The sequence below is a fragment of the Lagenorhynchus albirostris genome, chromosome 4, assembly GCF_949774975.1.
Source record: "Lagenorhynchus albirostris chromosome 4, mLagAlb1.1, whole genome shotgun sequence".
Taxonomy (NCBI): domain Eukaryota; kingdom Metazoa; phylum Chordata; class Mammalia; order Artiodactyla; family Delphinidae; genus Lagenorhynchus; species Lagenorhynchus albirostris.
In genome coordinates, this window is record NC_083098.1 from 138170650 (window position 1) to 138186933 (window position 16284).

A 16284-nucleotide genomic window follows, 5' to 3' on the forward strand; every position below is an offset into this window, starting at 1 on the left:
TCCAATATGCTTTGACAAATATTACCACCTCACAACCCTGAAGTAGTTAAGGCAGATTTATGTCTCTATTGTGCAGTTAAGGAAACAGAAGCTCAGTGACTTGAAATGATTAGTCAAGGTCACAAGACAACCCATTCCTTCTGACTCTTGGACAGTGAATATCCTCTGTCTGGCCTTCCTGTTTCTTTAGAAAACAGTGTTTATTCTCACCTCATTTACACTTACATTTCCCGCTACAAGAAATTCTTTTATTCCATATATTTTAATGGCACACTTTCTTTCTTCATTGTAATCAGGTCTTCATGACTCCCCTTCCAAAATATTTACTCATATTTTTTCACCCCCTAAAATCTTACTATTTATAAATGTTTTCTTCATAGAAGTTTTTGTCTATAGATTATAATTCAGAATATCACTGAAGCCTAGATCCTAAAACCATACCTATGAAAATTTATCTGTTTATGAAAAATTGGTAATTATAGTAACTAAATGATTTTTCTTCTGATTTATGGACTATTACATGTAGGTATAGTTTAAATCAAAGGAACAATTTTAAAATGCCCTGAATGTTATTATGGTACCTTTCAATTATCCATATCAAGACTTTGTGATTATATATTAAAATAAACTAGTGGCTCATACACTAATTGATTAATGATATCAGTGTGATGGTAAAATACTGGCTGTTACCATCATTAAGAAATGTAAGTACATTTAATACTGTTTTTTAAACCAAAAAATAAATAGTACTTATTTTTACTTTTTACTATTAAATAGTTTAACATCTGTTAAAATTTGTATTTCCTAAAATACCCTATGTATGTAATTTTTAAAATGTGTTGGAATGTCAATATGTCAATCTTGAAAAGTTAAATTGTTATACTAATATAAAACATTAGCGTAAATCTAGTATGTTATTAATTTTGTCTATATTAATTACTTGACGGACTTTGAGCTATACAGTCTTTATAGCAATGACTAAGTGACAGTCAAATATTAGCTATTTCTCTTCAGAATTATGTGCCTCAATAATCCTTTACTAATTCTGATGAGACATTTCTTTAGATATATTATGTTATATCATTTTTAAATTAAAAACTTCATTAGAATGTCCTGGTATTTCGACTAAAAGTAAATTATATACAGCCTACCGAAAAATCACTACACTGCTCTGCTATATCAATTGTTTGTAACAAATTTATACAACCATTAAATCTTATAATGCAAAATGAATTTTGGTTTGGCTGAAAAATATTTAAGAGTTTCATTTGATATACTTTTTAATAATTCTTAATTGTATAACATGTTATAGTTGTAAAAGGCAAATCCAACAGAGCAAAGAAGTCTGTTGTATAATTTCTAATTACAAGTAAAAGATTATTTTCATCATGATTTTTAGTTCTTTGAAAAAATGTAGCTTGTAATACTTCTGATAACACAATAGATGTACAAAGTACTTTTATAATTTCCATGTTATAGTTATTAATATTTTTAACTTATTTACCTGTATGTCTAAATGGCAAAGTTTTAATATGGAAACTAATTCACAATTTACAAGTTTCATATCAAGAATGATTGCTTTGGAAGAGAACAGATGTAATAAAATTTAATTAGTTATAAATTTGAAGAAAATAAGTGCTAATTTTATTCATTTTTTACTTCCTTTGACCTAGCACTTAAACAATGTGGACTTCTATTTCATTATTTGCACACAGAGGGTGACTCTAGGTTCAGGTTTTCCCAGGATAGTTATTTAGACATATAATAAATTTTAATTTACACATTTTCTTTTTCTATTTTTAATTATGTTACATATATATAGCAGAATTTACCATCTTAGCCACTTTTAAATATACGGTTCAGTAATGTTAAGTATATTCACATTGTTGTGCTTAATTTACATTTAAATAATACATTAGTAATGAATCATCAACACACTCTGAAAATATAACTGAACAAAACCTAAGCAAAATTACAAAATAGGTAAAGGGTGGTCCTTGGGTGTTACAGACAAAACACAATCTACCAAGACAATGAAATGCAACATGCCTGGCACTGTGCCTGGAATCTGTTCAGGTAATAATAATCTATGAATCAGTACTTGGATCAGAATGGTTAAGTAATTTGGCTGTAGTCATACAATGAATAAAATGAAAGTTTGACCTAGTTTGCTCTGACTATAAATACCTGATATTTTTATCAAATTTTTCTGTTAAAGATCTGGGCGACAAAAGACAGTTCCATCTATAGCTAAGTCTCTGTAAACAAATGCTTCAGAATTGATTGCTTTTTTATTTTGCATAATAACTAAAGGTGCTATTTTTAAAGTCCATGATACAGAGCCAAACTCTGTTTGAATTCACATTCGTTATTTGAAACAACTGGCTGTGTGGATTTAGGGAAGCCCCTGAAACTCTTAGAGCCTCAGTTTCCTCATCTGAATAGTCACTCTTCACTTGGAAATGGAGATATGGAGATAACAATAATACTTACCAAAAACTTATTATGGGGCTCAAGCCACTTGTTATGATGTAGTTCTTTGCAGTTCAAAGCAGATCTTTAGAATCAGAATAGCTACATTCAAAATTGAGTTCAAATGCTTTTAAACTCATTAATTCTAGTATAATGCTCAACTTAGTGCTTTAGGGTCTTCACTTGTAAAAATGGAAATAATTATAACACCTATGTTATATGGTTATTGTGAGGATTAAGTGAATTACGTACAAGGTATTTAGAACAATGTCTGGCACATAATTAGTGCTCAAAATGCAATAGCCATTATTGTGATAACTTTCTGTTATTTTTTGAGTTTCAGTAATGTCAGCTGCAATTAAAAAATTCACAGTGTTCACTCATTCTTCTCCCCAGTTCAGTAAGCATTTTCTGATCATTACTTTGAACTCTTCATCAGGTAAATTACTTATCTCCATTTCATTAAGGTTTTTTTTCCTGAGGCTTTATCTTGTTCTTTCATTTGGAACATATTTCTCTGTTTTTGATTTTGCTTGACTTTCTGTGTTGGTTTCTATATAGTAGATGGAAGAACCACCTCTCTCAGTCTTAAAGGAATGGCCTCAGGTAGCAGATGAACCTTTTCCTTCAGCCTTGCCTCAGCTCTTGGTCAGCTCGCAAACCTATCCAAGCAGATTATATTTTTATCTCCCAGTAGCTGAGGATGTGCCAAGACCTGCTACTGTACCAAAGGGGAGAATCTCAGCACCCAGATTCAGGATGACTGGAAGCCAGACCTCAGGAAGTATGTAGTCCTGAGGGGCTGCAAGAGTAAGCCCTACTGGCCACCAGAGCCAGGTGATCATGAGGTGTTCCCTGAATGGCAATCACAAAAATCAGGGCTCCAGGCAAGTGCATAAGCTCCTTTCTGAGAGATACCAGTGAGCCAAGCAAGGCAGAAGGGAAGCACCAAGATGGTGTCCATGACATACGATCCTTAAGAGGAACTCCATAGGCCACCAAATGTGTGCCAAACCTGAAGCCTGCCCCTCAGGCTGACACTCCAGGACAAGCAAAGAGGCCTCCTTCACAGAAAGACTGGGGCTGTGCCTCAGTCTGCTGCCTGTGCAGTGCCCTAAAGGGGGTAGCCTGCCAGGAACTGTCTCTCCAATTGGCATAGTCCCATGGTACCCAGGAATGCAAGGCCTCCTGGCCACCAGAGCCAGGTAACAAAGGGGTGTCTTTTGGGTGTCAACCCTCCAAAACAGGCACCAGACCATTTAAATCTCTCCTCCAGGAGACACTGGCTCTCTGGAGTGTGGCAGATATGAGTGGGAGAATAACACCTGCCCTCCAAGGTGTCTGGGAAGTCAGCCCTTAGATGCATGCTTAATTAGCAATCTGCCCCTCAGGTCACAGTCATGATGATTAGCTCACAGGTCTCCTTCACAGAAAGGCCAAGCTCCTATGTCTGTTTCATCCTTCTGTGCGCTAAGGGTGGGAGCTGTTTAAGAGCTCTTTCTCCATTAATAATAGTCCTGTGGGACCCACAAGCATAAGCCCCACTTTCCACCAGAGCCAGGTGATGTAGAAGTGTCCCCAGCAGCAGTCACAAAAATCAGGGACCATACAGGGGTATGAATTCCTTTCTAGGTGACTGAAACTAATTACATGAAGAAATTTCAGAAAATTCAAAAATATATGCTAATTAAACAACATGCAACTGAACAACTAATGGATCAAAAAAGAAGTTAAAAAAATACCTAGAGATAAATGAAAATGTAACACACCAGAATTTATAGAATGCAACAAAAGTAGTTCTAAGAGGGGAACTGTTAGCAATAGGTACCTACACCTCAAGAAACCAGAAAAGTCTCAAACAACTTAACTTTACACCTCAAAGAGCGAAAAAGAAGAATAAACAAAGCCCAAAGTTATTGGAAGAAAGGAAATAACAAAGATTAGAGCAGAAATAAATGAAATGGAAACTGAAAAGACAATAGAGAAGATTAATGAAACTAAGAGCTAGTTCTTGGAGAAGATAAAATTCACTAACCTTTAGCTAGACTAACCAAGAAAAAAAGAAACAGGACTTAAATAAATGAAATCAAATGAAAGAAAAGATATTACAACTGATACCACAGAAATACAAAGGACCATTGGTGCAATTATACACCAACAAATTGCATGATCTGGAAGAAATGGATAAATTCCTAGAAACATACAACCTACGAACCTACGAAGACTGAATCATGACTAAGTAGAAAATCTGAACAGATAGATTACTAAGAAGGAGATTGAATCAGTAATCCAAAACCTCTCAACAAACAAAAGTCCAGGACCAGATATCTTCACTGGTGAATTTTACCAAACATTTGAAAAAGAATTAATACCAATTCTTCTCAAACTCTTCCAAAAAAAAAAAAGTAGAGGGAGGAACTTTTCCAAACACATTTAAAGAGACCAGCATTAACCTGATACCAAAACGAAATGAGGATGCCACAATAAAAGAAAATTACAGTCTGATATTCATATTGAACATAGATACGAATAACCTCAACAAAATATTAGCAAGTCAGATTCAATAATACACTGAAAAGATCATATACTATGATCTATTGGGATTTATTCCAGGGACACAAGGATGGTTCAACATCTGAAAATCAGTCAATGTGATACACCACATTAACAAAATGAAGGATAAAAATACTATGATCATCTCAATAGATGTAGAAAAAAGCATTTGACAAAATTCAACCTCCATTTATGATAAAAATGCTCAATAAAGTAGGTATAGAGGGAACGTACCTCAACATACTAAAGGCCATTTATGACAAGCCCACAGCTAACGTAACACTCAACAATGAAAAGCTGAAAGCTTTTCCTCTAAGATCAGGAATAAGACAAAGGATGTCCACTTACTGCCACTGTTATGCAACATAGTATTGGAAGTACTAGCCAGAACAATTATGCAAGAAAATGAAATAAAAGGCATCCATAATAGAAAGGAAGAAGAAAAACTGTCACTATTTAGAGATAACATGATATCATGATATCATATATAAAAAACCCTAAAGACTCCATCAAAAAACTGTTAGAACTAATAAATGAATTCAGCAAGGTGGAATGCAACAAAAATCTGTTGCATTTCTTCACTAATAATGAACTATCAGAAAGAGAAATTAAGAAAACAATCTCATTTACATTTGCATCAAAAAAAATTTAGGAATAAATTTAACCACAGAGGTGAAAGACCTATTGACAACTACAAGACATTAATGAAAAAATTAAAGATACAAATAAATGTAAAGATATTTCATGCTTATGGTTGGAAGAATTAATATTGTTACAAGTCTATACTACCCAAAACAATCTACAGAATCAGTACAGCCCCAATCAAAATCCCAAAAGCATTTTTCACAGAAATAGAACAAACAATCTTAAAATTTGTATGGAATCACAAAAGACCCCAAATAGCCAAGTAATCTTTAGAAATAACAAAGCTGGTAGCTTCATGTTCCTTGATTTCAAGCTATATTACAAAGCTAAAGTAATTAATATTGTATGCTACAACAAAGAAGCCAAAAATCTACAATTGGGAAAGACAGCCTCTGCAATAAATGGTGTTGGGAAAACTGGACAGCCACAGGCAAAAGAATAAAATTGTACCAGTACCTTATACCATAGACAAAAATTAACTCAAAATGTATTAAAGACTTGAACATAAGACCTGAAACCATAAAACTCCTAGAAGAAAATATAGGCAGTAGGCTCCTTGACATAGGTCTTGGTGATAACTTTTTAAATCTGACACCAAAAACAAAAGCAACAAAAGAAAAAATAAACAAATGGAACTATGTCAAACAAAAAAGCTTCTGCACAACAAAGGAATCCATCAACAAAATAAAAAGGCAACTTACTGAATGGGAGAAAATATTTTCAAAACTTATATCTAATAAGAAACTAATATTCAAAGTATATTAAGAAAACTCATAAAACTCAATAGCAAAAAATAAAAAATCCAATTTAAAAATGGGCAGAAGACCTGAATAGACATTTTCCCAAAGAACAGAAAAAGATGCTCTACATTATTAATCATTAGGGAAATATAAATCAAAACCACAATGAGATATTACCTCATCCCTGCTACAATGGCTAATATCAAAAAGATTAGAAATAACACATGTTGGCAAGGATATAGAGAATAAGGGACCATTGTGCACTGTTGGTGGGAATGTGAATTGAGCAGCAACCAAGGAAAACAGTATGGAAGTTCCTCCAAAAAATTAAAATAAAATAACTGTATGATCCAGCAATCCTAATCCTGGGCATAATGTGGAGAAAACTCTAATTTGAAAAGATACATGCAACCCAATGTTCATAGCAGCACTATTTACAATAACCAAGACATGGAAGCAACCTAAGTGTCCATAGACAGATGAATGGATAAAGATGTGGTATATATACACAATGGAATATTACTCAGCCATAAAAAAGAATGAAATAATGCCATTTACAGCAACATGGACGGACCTAGAGATTATCATACTAAGTGAAGTAAGTCAGAAAGAGAAAGGCAAATACCATATGATATCACTTATACGTGGAATCTAAAATATGACACAAATGAATTTATTTACAAAACAGAAACAGACTCACAGATGTAGAGAACAAACTTATGGTTACCAAAGGGGACAGCAGGAAGAGATAAATTAGGAGTTTGGGATTAACTACCATATATAAAATAGATAACCAACAAGGACCTATTGTATAGCACAGGGAACTATATTAAATATCTTATAATAACCTATAATGGAAAAGAATCTAAAAAATATATATATGTACACCTGAAACTAACACAACATTGTAAATTAACTATACTTCAATTTAAAAAATGGTTAAAATATTTTATTCAAATAAATGGGTATTATAAACATTAATTCCATGAAACATACCTGTTAGTAGGTGATGCTGAAAAGTAAAGGAAATAAAAGTATAATTTCCTTAAGCATTAAAAAAAAATCCAGACAAACAAGTCACATTTAGGGAGCTAATCCAGGCTAGAATAATTATAGTCGTGCTACAGGAGCTAAAAGTCTTAACCAGTTAGGTATTGGTACTGAAATGGAAATATCATATAAACTCAGGTTATGTGTAGAAAGTGCAGTAACCTGAGAAATCTATTTCCATGGAGAAAGAAGACTGTCCCTTCCACTCCCTCATTACAGCAGAAAATATACAGGAAGAAGCAGGAAGAACTGGAAGAGAGAGGGATGGAAAAAGCAGCCTCCCCTGATTACATGCTCCCAGATCTACAGCTCACATGCTGGTTCTTCATTTCCTGTCTTCCAAGACTGGAGGACCTCTGAACGCTGAAGCACTGACATTGTTAATACTCTGCCCCTCTTGGAGGAGCTCAGTGAGTCTCCAGTCTTTGTAACCAAAAGAATCTTGACTGGAACAAAAAAGACTGAGCTCAAAGAACCTAATCTGTTGTGAAGTTTTTGTACTTTCTCATGCCCTTAAAAAGAAAACAAAACAAAACAAAAAGCAAAAACAAAAAGAAGCTTCGTAAAACAATTACTAAGTGCTGAACACTTATTTCATGCTGTATGTCACACTTTGTATTATACCAAAACTATTTAAAGTGTTAGCAAGTGATCTCTGAGAACACTTTTCTTGTAGAACTGTGAATGAATTCAACTGCACATGTGTTAAACATATTTTGTAATGATTCATGATATTGACACATAAATTTGTATTTCTGTTATTACTAAGTGCATAACACATATGAGGCTCCAAATTTATGATCTTTAACTCTGAAAGAAGAATATTTAATTCAAGGAAAGAAGTTTGCTTTGGTCTTACTAGTAATCAAAATGTCTTTGATTTATGGAGTAAATTATATTTCTTCCTGTCAAACTTCAACAAAATAGCCGCTGTTGTTAGCAATACTTCATTATAATTTTTTAAAATAACTGGGAGATCAAAAAGGGTAATGGGGTTGAGGGTAAAAATGGTCAATATTCTACTAGTTGATCTGAATGATTAAATTAAAAGTTTAAAGCCTAATATGTAGAGCAAAAACTTGTGTGAAATGGCTCTTCGTATTTTATGCTCTATGAGATGATATCCTAATACTAAGTTAAAATATTAGCTTAGATTAAATGTTCATGGTATAGTTTATTAATTATAGTGATCAACTTTAAAGCAATAAAATACCTTCTTAAAGAATAAAAAATATCTAACTGGATTTTGTATCTATAATAGAGAAATTTAGAGAAACAAATTGTACTGGTTTTTAGATTTTATTTTACAAAAGACTGTCATATATATACATATATATGTATACACACACACACACACAAATATATATATATATATATATATATATAGTTTTCTCTAGTGAGGTAGCAAGGTAAGCTCTAAGACATCCAAAGGGAAATCGAGGCATAAAAAGATTAAGTAATGTTCTAAGGTCATAATAAGAGGCAGTGCATTGCCTAGAACCAATGATCTTACCGTCCACCTAAGGCTTCATCTACTACACCAGGTTCTTCAAAGCCCAAAGACTGTTTAATCCTATTCTAATGGTAAGGAGAAAATTGAAGAGTGGAAGCACTTTCCTGAAAATCTGATTCTGTGTGTGTACACGTTTCATGTGCAGTCAAATACAAGCATTTTGCATAGAAAGAGCAGATATTTGATGGTGTTTCATAAAAAGAGAAGACAATTTGCAAATTCTACATAGTTTGAATAAAAAGCTGTTGAACTGCTGTTTTGGTAAAGGTCTTCTCTAGAAACTATACTTGCTTTGGGCCCCAAGTCCAGTTTCTGTATCAGAGAATATACAAGAAACACATACTACGGCGAGATAGTGTATTGAGAACTACAGGAAATGACTAAGTCAGGACACTAAAAGGATACAGTTTCTTTGGATGAGACATCAGGAGAGACAAGCATGAACTGGGCATCTCCAGTACTTAAAAAAAATTCTAGCGTACAGTCGGTACTCAATAAATATATATTTTAAACAACGAAAGGACAAAGCTTTTAAGAATAGCCAGGTATACACTACCAAAAGTAAAACAGATAACTAGTAGTAAGCAGCCACATAGCACAGGGAGATCAGCTCGGTGCTTTGTGACCACCTAGAGGGGTGGGATAGGGAGGGTGGGAGGGAGACGCAAGAGGGAGGAGATATGGGGATATAGGTATATGTATAGCTGATTCACCTTGTTATACAGCAGCAACTAACACACCATTGTAAAGCAATTATACTCCAATAAAAATGTTAAAAAAAAAGAATAGCCTGGTTAAAAAAATTGTGTTGGAAAAAGATTTTTAATTGAAATGGAGAATAAAAAGTAGTAAAATTCATCTCAATAGATTCCTTGTTCCCATATAAGATTTATAGGAACCACTTCCTGAAACATTTTGTTTATTTTTGTTTCTTTCTATCTTCATAGATTAATCAGTATATATCCACACTCTATTGAGATAATCAAGTGCTTTTAAAATTCTTCATTAGTTAGTGAGATGTATTACCTGATTTTATTTATAAACTTAAAATTCTATGCTATCTAAATAGACCACCTTAACATTTGTGAATTATGTATTATTATCTTACTTATAATAATGAATAAGACTTTTTCAGTGATTTAGTATAGACAGTATTTTCCAAGGAAAAAAGGACAATAGAATGGATTGGTTATAATCTGCCTTCATCATCTCCATCACTCACAAATGCATATGCTATGGGCCTATTTACACATGATGCTTTGCCAGGTGCTTCTTCAAATACCGTATTCAGTGAATAAATCAGCAGCTAGATGACAGCAGTCTTCCCCCAAACAATCAAACTTAATATTGAAATATACAGTTATGCGAGAAAAAATGCTTGCCTTAAAAATTCAGGACACTATGGGAAGTCAATGTCGATATTCAAGATTAAGTTCCATATAAAAGCATGCCCTACTTTTTGAGAGTGATATTTATCTTACTCTCCTAAAATGCTTTTGCATTTACTAGAAACAAATTAGAGCAGAAGGGTAACCGTTTTTTTAAAAATATTCCATTCACTGAACTTTTATTTATACAGAGCTTTGAATTTGGCAAGAGTTCAATACAAATCTTTCAACTAGCATGTCCTTTTGTAGAGCTCTAGGATTTACTTCTAATTTTTCCTCAAACAAGTCCCGTCCTTTGCTCTCTCAGTTTTCTATTTCAGTATGTCAAATAGCAACTCTCAAAATAGAAAGGAAATAGCATGGATTTTTCATGACACTAAATACCAGTCCCAATTCTATTTTCCCTAATCTTAAGTGGAAAACAAGTGTCTGGGTGGACAGTATTTTTTCCCTGTCCTCTAGTATAATCATTTTGTCTAGTCAGCCATAAATCAGTCCCAGACTTAGACTTTTAAAAAATTTTCTTACCCAGGTTCCATTCTACTCATATTTTGTAGCTTCATTATTTTTTCCTGAGAACTGCACAAAACTAGAGATTATACAATAGAAAAACAAGCCCTATCAATTCTGTTTATTACTGATAAAAATTTACTCTACAAATATCAGTTATTCAAAATTATGACACAAATTTTCTAGACAGGTGTCAAACTGATATAGTTTGTCACCAAGGGTATTCAAATGCAATTATCTTCTACATCAAGGAGACTATTTTCTTATATTTGTGATTTTCCAGTTATTCACTGACTACAAAATTTGAAAGCTGACATTCCTGCATTTCTAGTTTCCAGGATTACCAGCCCACATGTAAGTCAAATAGGGTGGCTCTCTCACTCCTCCTCTCTATATATAAGGATTTTAAAATGTCCTTTCTTGTGGTAAGTATAGTGAGTGTGACAGACATTGCTTATCTTCAACCAGCAAAATTTGTTTCTCCTCTTTCTTCCTTACCAGGATATTACTCCTCAGCACTTTTCCAGCTGGAGTTTTGTACAGAGACATGAAACAGGAAGAGGAATGACTTTCTTCCTGATAAAAAAAAAAGAGAGAGAGAGGTGTGAGAAGACCTTCCTCACTGTTTGTTTTGAATGTTCATTAGGTGAAGTGTAACTTGATGGTTGGAGTTGCTGCACCATCTTGTGACCACTTGGGATGTGAAGACAGCTAAAATTTGAAATATACATATAAAGCATATACAAAACACACCCTAAAATACATGTTCATAAGCTAATGAGTTTTCAAATAAAATATGAGGATAATTAAGGCAAATGATAAATTTGTCTTTTTTTCCCCTAGAATTAGTTACGTGTGAACTCTGCATAAATTATTATTTCCACAGATCCAGGTAAGAGAATTGTTTGAACCAAATTATAAAATTAGTGCTAAGACTCCATTTCCTTTTGTATTATACAGATATAAATGTAAAATCATGTTTTCCACAACCTAAGTAATACTTTACTTACTTTATAAAGTTTTTGGATGTGGTTTTCTTTCTGTGCTGTAGTTATAAACATATCTATATACCCAGAATAAAACGTTTTCTCAAAAAGATTGTGCTAGAATTAACTACTTTGACAGTAACTATACAGCATCTTATGATAAGAAATGAATTAAGGGTTGGCTACAAGTGTGACATGAATTTCATTAATTTTATATCACAATATTAATTTCATATCACTTTCTGAAATATTCCCTTGCTTTCTATGTATTTCTGACTATATTCTAATAATTAGATAACTTCAGGTATACAAAACTTATTCTCTGCTACTGCTACCCATGCCTTCTAAAAGCTCAGAATCTAAAACAAATCTAAAAAAAATTGAAACATTTTAAGATATAATTTAAATTAAACAATTAACCAAAATGAATAGACTGTATACCTGCCAAAATCTTTAAATTGCAAAATTGTGATTATACAATTACTTATATTAAACAGTTATTTCCAAATGTTCTTCACTACTGAAGAACACTGAAAAGAAGAAACTCACCACCAAGTTTACTGTTATTATTTTAGGAAATAGTTACAGTGTAAACATTTAACATATTCATTTCCATTCTCCCTTTTCCTAATGATCATTTTCAACTTACAGGAAAGTTGCCATTGGACTAGGGTTAACCTGTTTAAATATACTAAGCTATACCATATGGGTTTTAAAAGGAAACTCAATTCACTGTGTTGAGAGATCAGTCTGATCTCTGATCTCACTAAGACATTTGGACAGATGATTATGGCTGTTCAGTCAATGCAAGAGTCGATCACTGCCAAGACTTCCTCTCTCCAGTCATGGATTAGTAACCTTTGGGCAACTGCCTATGCAAGAATGAAAAAATGCATGTGTCTGTCTGAAATCCTCTGTAGTCATTCTAACTGACTGCAGTGATATCTACTGGTGACAGTGGAGAAAGCTGACAGCTGCAGGCCCTGTTGCTGCAGCCAAAAAGCCACTCTTGTGGGGATCTTAGATGAGTATATTAAGTCCTTTTACTAGCTCAGCTGGTGAAGTTACTTTAGCTCACTTGGCATGAACACTGGCCTGAGAATAGTAAATCAGCTCTTAAAAGTATCTTCTTGTCATCTGAATTGTAAATGTTCAGTGAGCTAATACTAAACCCCTTTTGTAAATAGAACTGACCCTTCAGTGCTATAGTGTCATCCAGAAACATTTTTTCTCATTTTGCTAACTTTTCTTTTCCTTTGCTTAACCCCACTTGCCCTTCTACGCACAGTAAGCGGAAATCTTAGAATAGCTCAAGATTAGATATCATAAAAAGAAGACCACAGGTGAACAATCCAATACTTAGTGTGCTGGGCTTCCAACAGTAAAATACAGGCAGGAGCTCAACTTTAAATTGTTTGTAGGGAAGAGTAGGGAAAAGAATATCTGCTGTCAGAAAATGTAGACCAAATGAAACATACCGTTAGGTAACCCACAAAGTGCCACTTTTTTAAAGTAACATATACTGTCAAACTTTGCCCCAAATTATCTGAAGCTGTTGGTGATGCTCTAGTTTAGATGGCTTAAGTAAATAATAGAAGTTCATCACTTTCAATATACAGTAAGTCCCCTACATAGGAACGAGTTCCTTTCCAAGAGCGCGTTCGTAAGTCCAACAAAGTTAGCCTAGGTACCCAGCTAACACAATCGGCTATGTAGTACTGTACTGTAATAGGTTTATAATACTTTTCACACAAATAATACATAATACATAAAAAAACAAACACAAAAAATGAGGACAACATTTTTAATCTTACAGTACAGGACCTTGAAAAGTACAGTGGTACAGTACAACAGCTGGCATACGGGGGCTGGCATCAAGTGAACAGGCAAGAAGAGTTACTGATTGGAGGAAGGAGAGGAGGTGGGAGATGGCAGAGCTGAAGGATCGACAGCAATAGGAGAGGAGGGCAAGCTGTAATTTCACTCATGCCTGACGTGGATGGCACAGGTTCTGGTTCCTTGCTGGATTCAATTCTATCTACCCTCTTGAAAAAATGATCCAGTGATATCTGGGTAGTAGCTCTTTTTTTCTCACCATAGATGACACGGTAGCACTGGATTGCATTCTGAACAGCTGCTGCAACCTTCGAGTACTGTTCTACGTTCAGGTCCTGTGCCTCAAAAACTCACAGTGCCGCCTCAAATAAAGAAAATCCCCTTGCCTTTTCCTGTGTTGTGAATCTCTTCAGTTCTTCAGTTACTTCTTATTCTTCTTGTCTCTTTTCATCCTTTCTCTGGGCCTCCAATTCCTGGCGCTTCTTAGCAGTACCAGCTACATCACTGCTGCTCTTACACTTGCTTCTGGACATCCTGGGCTTGAAATAAAGATACTGCACTACTGTACTCTATAAAGTACTGTACAGTAAAGCACACAAAATACAACTACTTGTAGAGGATGCACGCACGTGACTATGTACGCCAGACACGTGAACTAACTTTCGTGACCGGAAGTGTGAATGTCCACTTCATCACGGGGAATAAACTGTTCCACTAAATTACAATGATTTAGTCCTGCTTTAGGCGTGACAGAATCTATGTTTACGCATTTCCTTTATCTAACAATACATAAAATACTCCTCCATACACAATCACAACAATGACAAAAATATATGAAGACTCTAAAGTCCTACCTTTAACATAGACAAATAATGACTAGAGGCACAAAACAAGTTTTCCAGCAAAGAAAGTATGCAATTAACAGAGAAGCTAACTGAATTTTTTCTTACTTGAAATACTTGAGAGAATGGGCTATGTTTTATTTCCTTTTATGCACTCAATGCTTTGAACATAGGATAGCAGAAATAGTAGATGCTTAATAATTCATTGCTAACTTTAAAAAATGAAGAAATTACATTTATAAGCAACAACGCATTCTTGCCATTTCTGAACTTAATTGGAAAGTAAAATGGGCAAAATCAAATTTAGATGGTGCAGTGAAAACTACAAAAAATAAAATAATTTATCTATCCTTCCTAGGATGCCCTTATAGGTGAACTTAATTGCTTGTTTTATCTAATTAGAAAACCTCTAAATATCCCAAAGATTATAAAGTTTCGCTCATTCACCACATTTTAATATGATCAAAGTGTTACAAATTACATGGTTTAAGCATTTTACTAACATGTTCTGTTTAAGATAAGTAATATTTTCTCATTGAAACCTTCTTTGTAATTTTTCCCCGAAACTGGGAATCCCACTTTTCAGAAGTAGATCTTGTTATCTGGCTTAATTTAAAATTAATATGTTTATAATACTTTCTCTTTATAGGAAAATCAGAGCAAGTCACTTTCTACACTGATACAGGTTTACAGAAGGATAAATCAAATCCCTCAAAGCATATAATTATATACAGTTTCACCCTAAGGAACAAGCTGGTCTTTAAACTGGGTTTTAATTTTATGTTCCCAAAACCAGTATTGCTCATTTTTAAATATGTTCATTTAAAATATTTTAAATATTGCTCACTTTAAAATGCTCATTTAATTTGCCAAGCCCAAGTGCCCTCAGGAACACCTTTCCCTGCAGACTCTAAAGATCACAAATGGTATGATTAGGATAAAAATAAGAAACAATGGCTGCAAGACAGAGAGGGCTGCTTGGTCTGCTCTTGGAAGCACAAATTCCTTCACATACCCAAGATGCCATCTATATGCCTAAGGCCATTTACAATGTAAACAACAAGAAATGTCTATAGATCATAATGAGACATGTTTAAAAACTATTTATTTGGGGCTCCAGATCTGCTGAATTGCTTAATTACTCAAATTTAACTCTCCAGAATGGTTTCTTATTATATTGGCTTATATAGACACTAAAATAGAAATTAAAATGCAGAAAAGCATCCAGGCAATAACTGAATAAAACTCAAAGGAATAATATGTATGGACACGCACTTTTTAGAATCCTGGCTACAGCTGGATTTCATCTACCCTATTATTTGCTTATTGTTATAATGGTAAGAGAAGTTCAAAACTAAAAGTTTATGTGAGAATTTTATTAGTTCTACAATTCTTGCCAATATTATTCATTTTCTAATACCACAATTATCTGTAGTTAATCCAAACACGTACCTTATTTTTCTTAAAGGTGGTACAGTGTGTGTTTGTTTATAATTTCAATTTTCTCATCAGAGAGACCCAGCTTGAATCTAGGGTTTTCTTAGTTACTTTGCTCAACTGCTAAATCCTCTGAATCTGTTACTCACCTACAGATATAGATAACACCTTTAACTGAGCATCTGTATACTTCCTTTAATTGAACATTTGTATACTTCCTTTAATTGAACATTTATTCAATATACTGTATATTTTATATTAGTAATAAATGTATTAAATTAATAACAACAATAATAATAGTTATGCTTATTT

General features: G+C 33.7%; 1 long non-coding RNA gene across 1 annotated transcript in view; it reads right to left on the bottom strand.

The window, feature by feature from the left end:
• Positions 1–16284, bottom strand: part of LOC132519515 (uncharacterized) — a 189714-nt gene that overhangs the window by 70943 nt on the left and 102487 nt on the right. The window contains exon 4 of the long non-coding RNA XR_009540180.1: positions 11370–11447. This is a non-coding gene — a long non-coding RNA (uncharacterized LOC132519515). The remainder of the gene's footprint in view (positions 1–11369; positions 11448–16284) is intronic.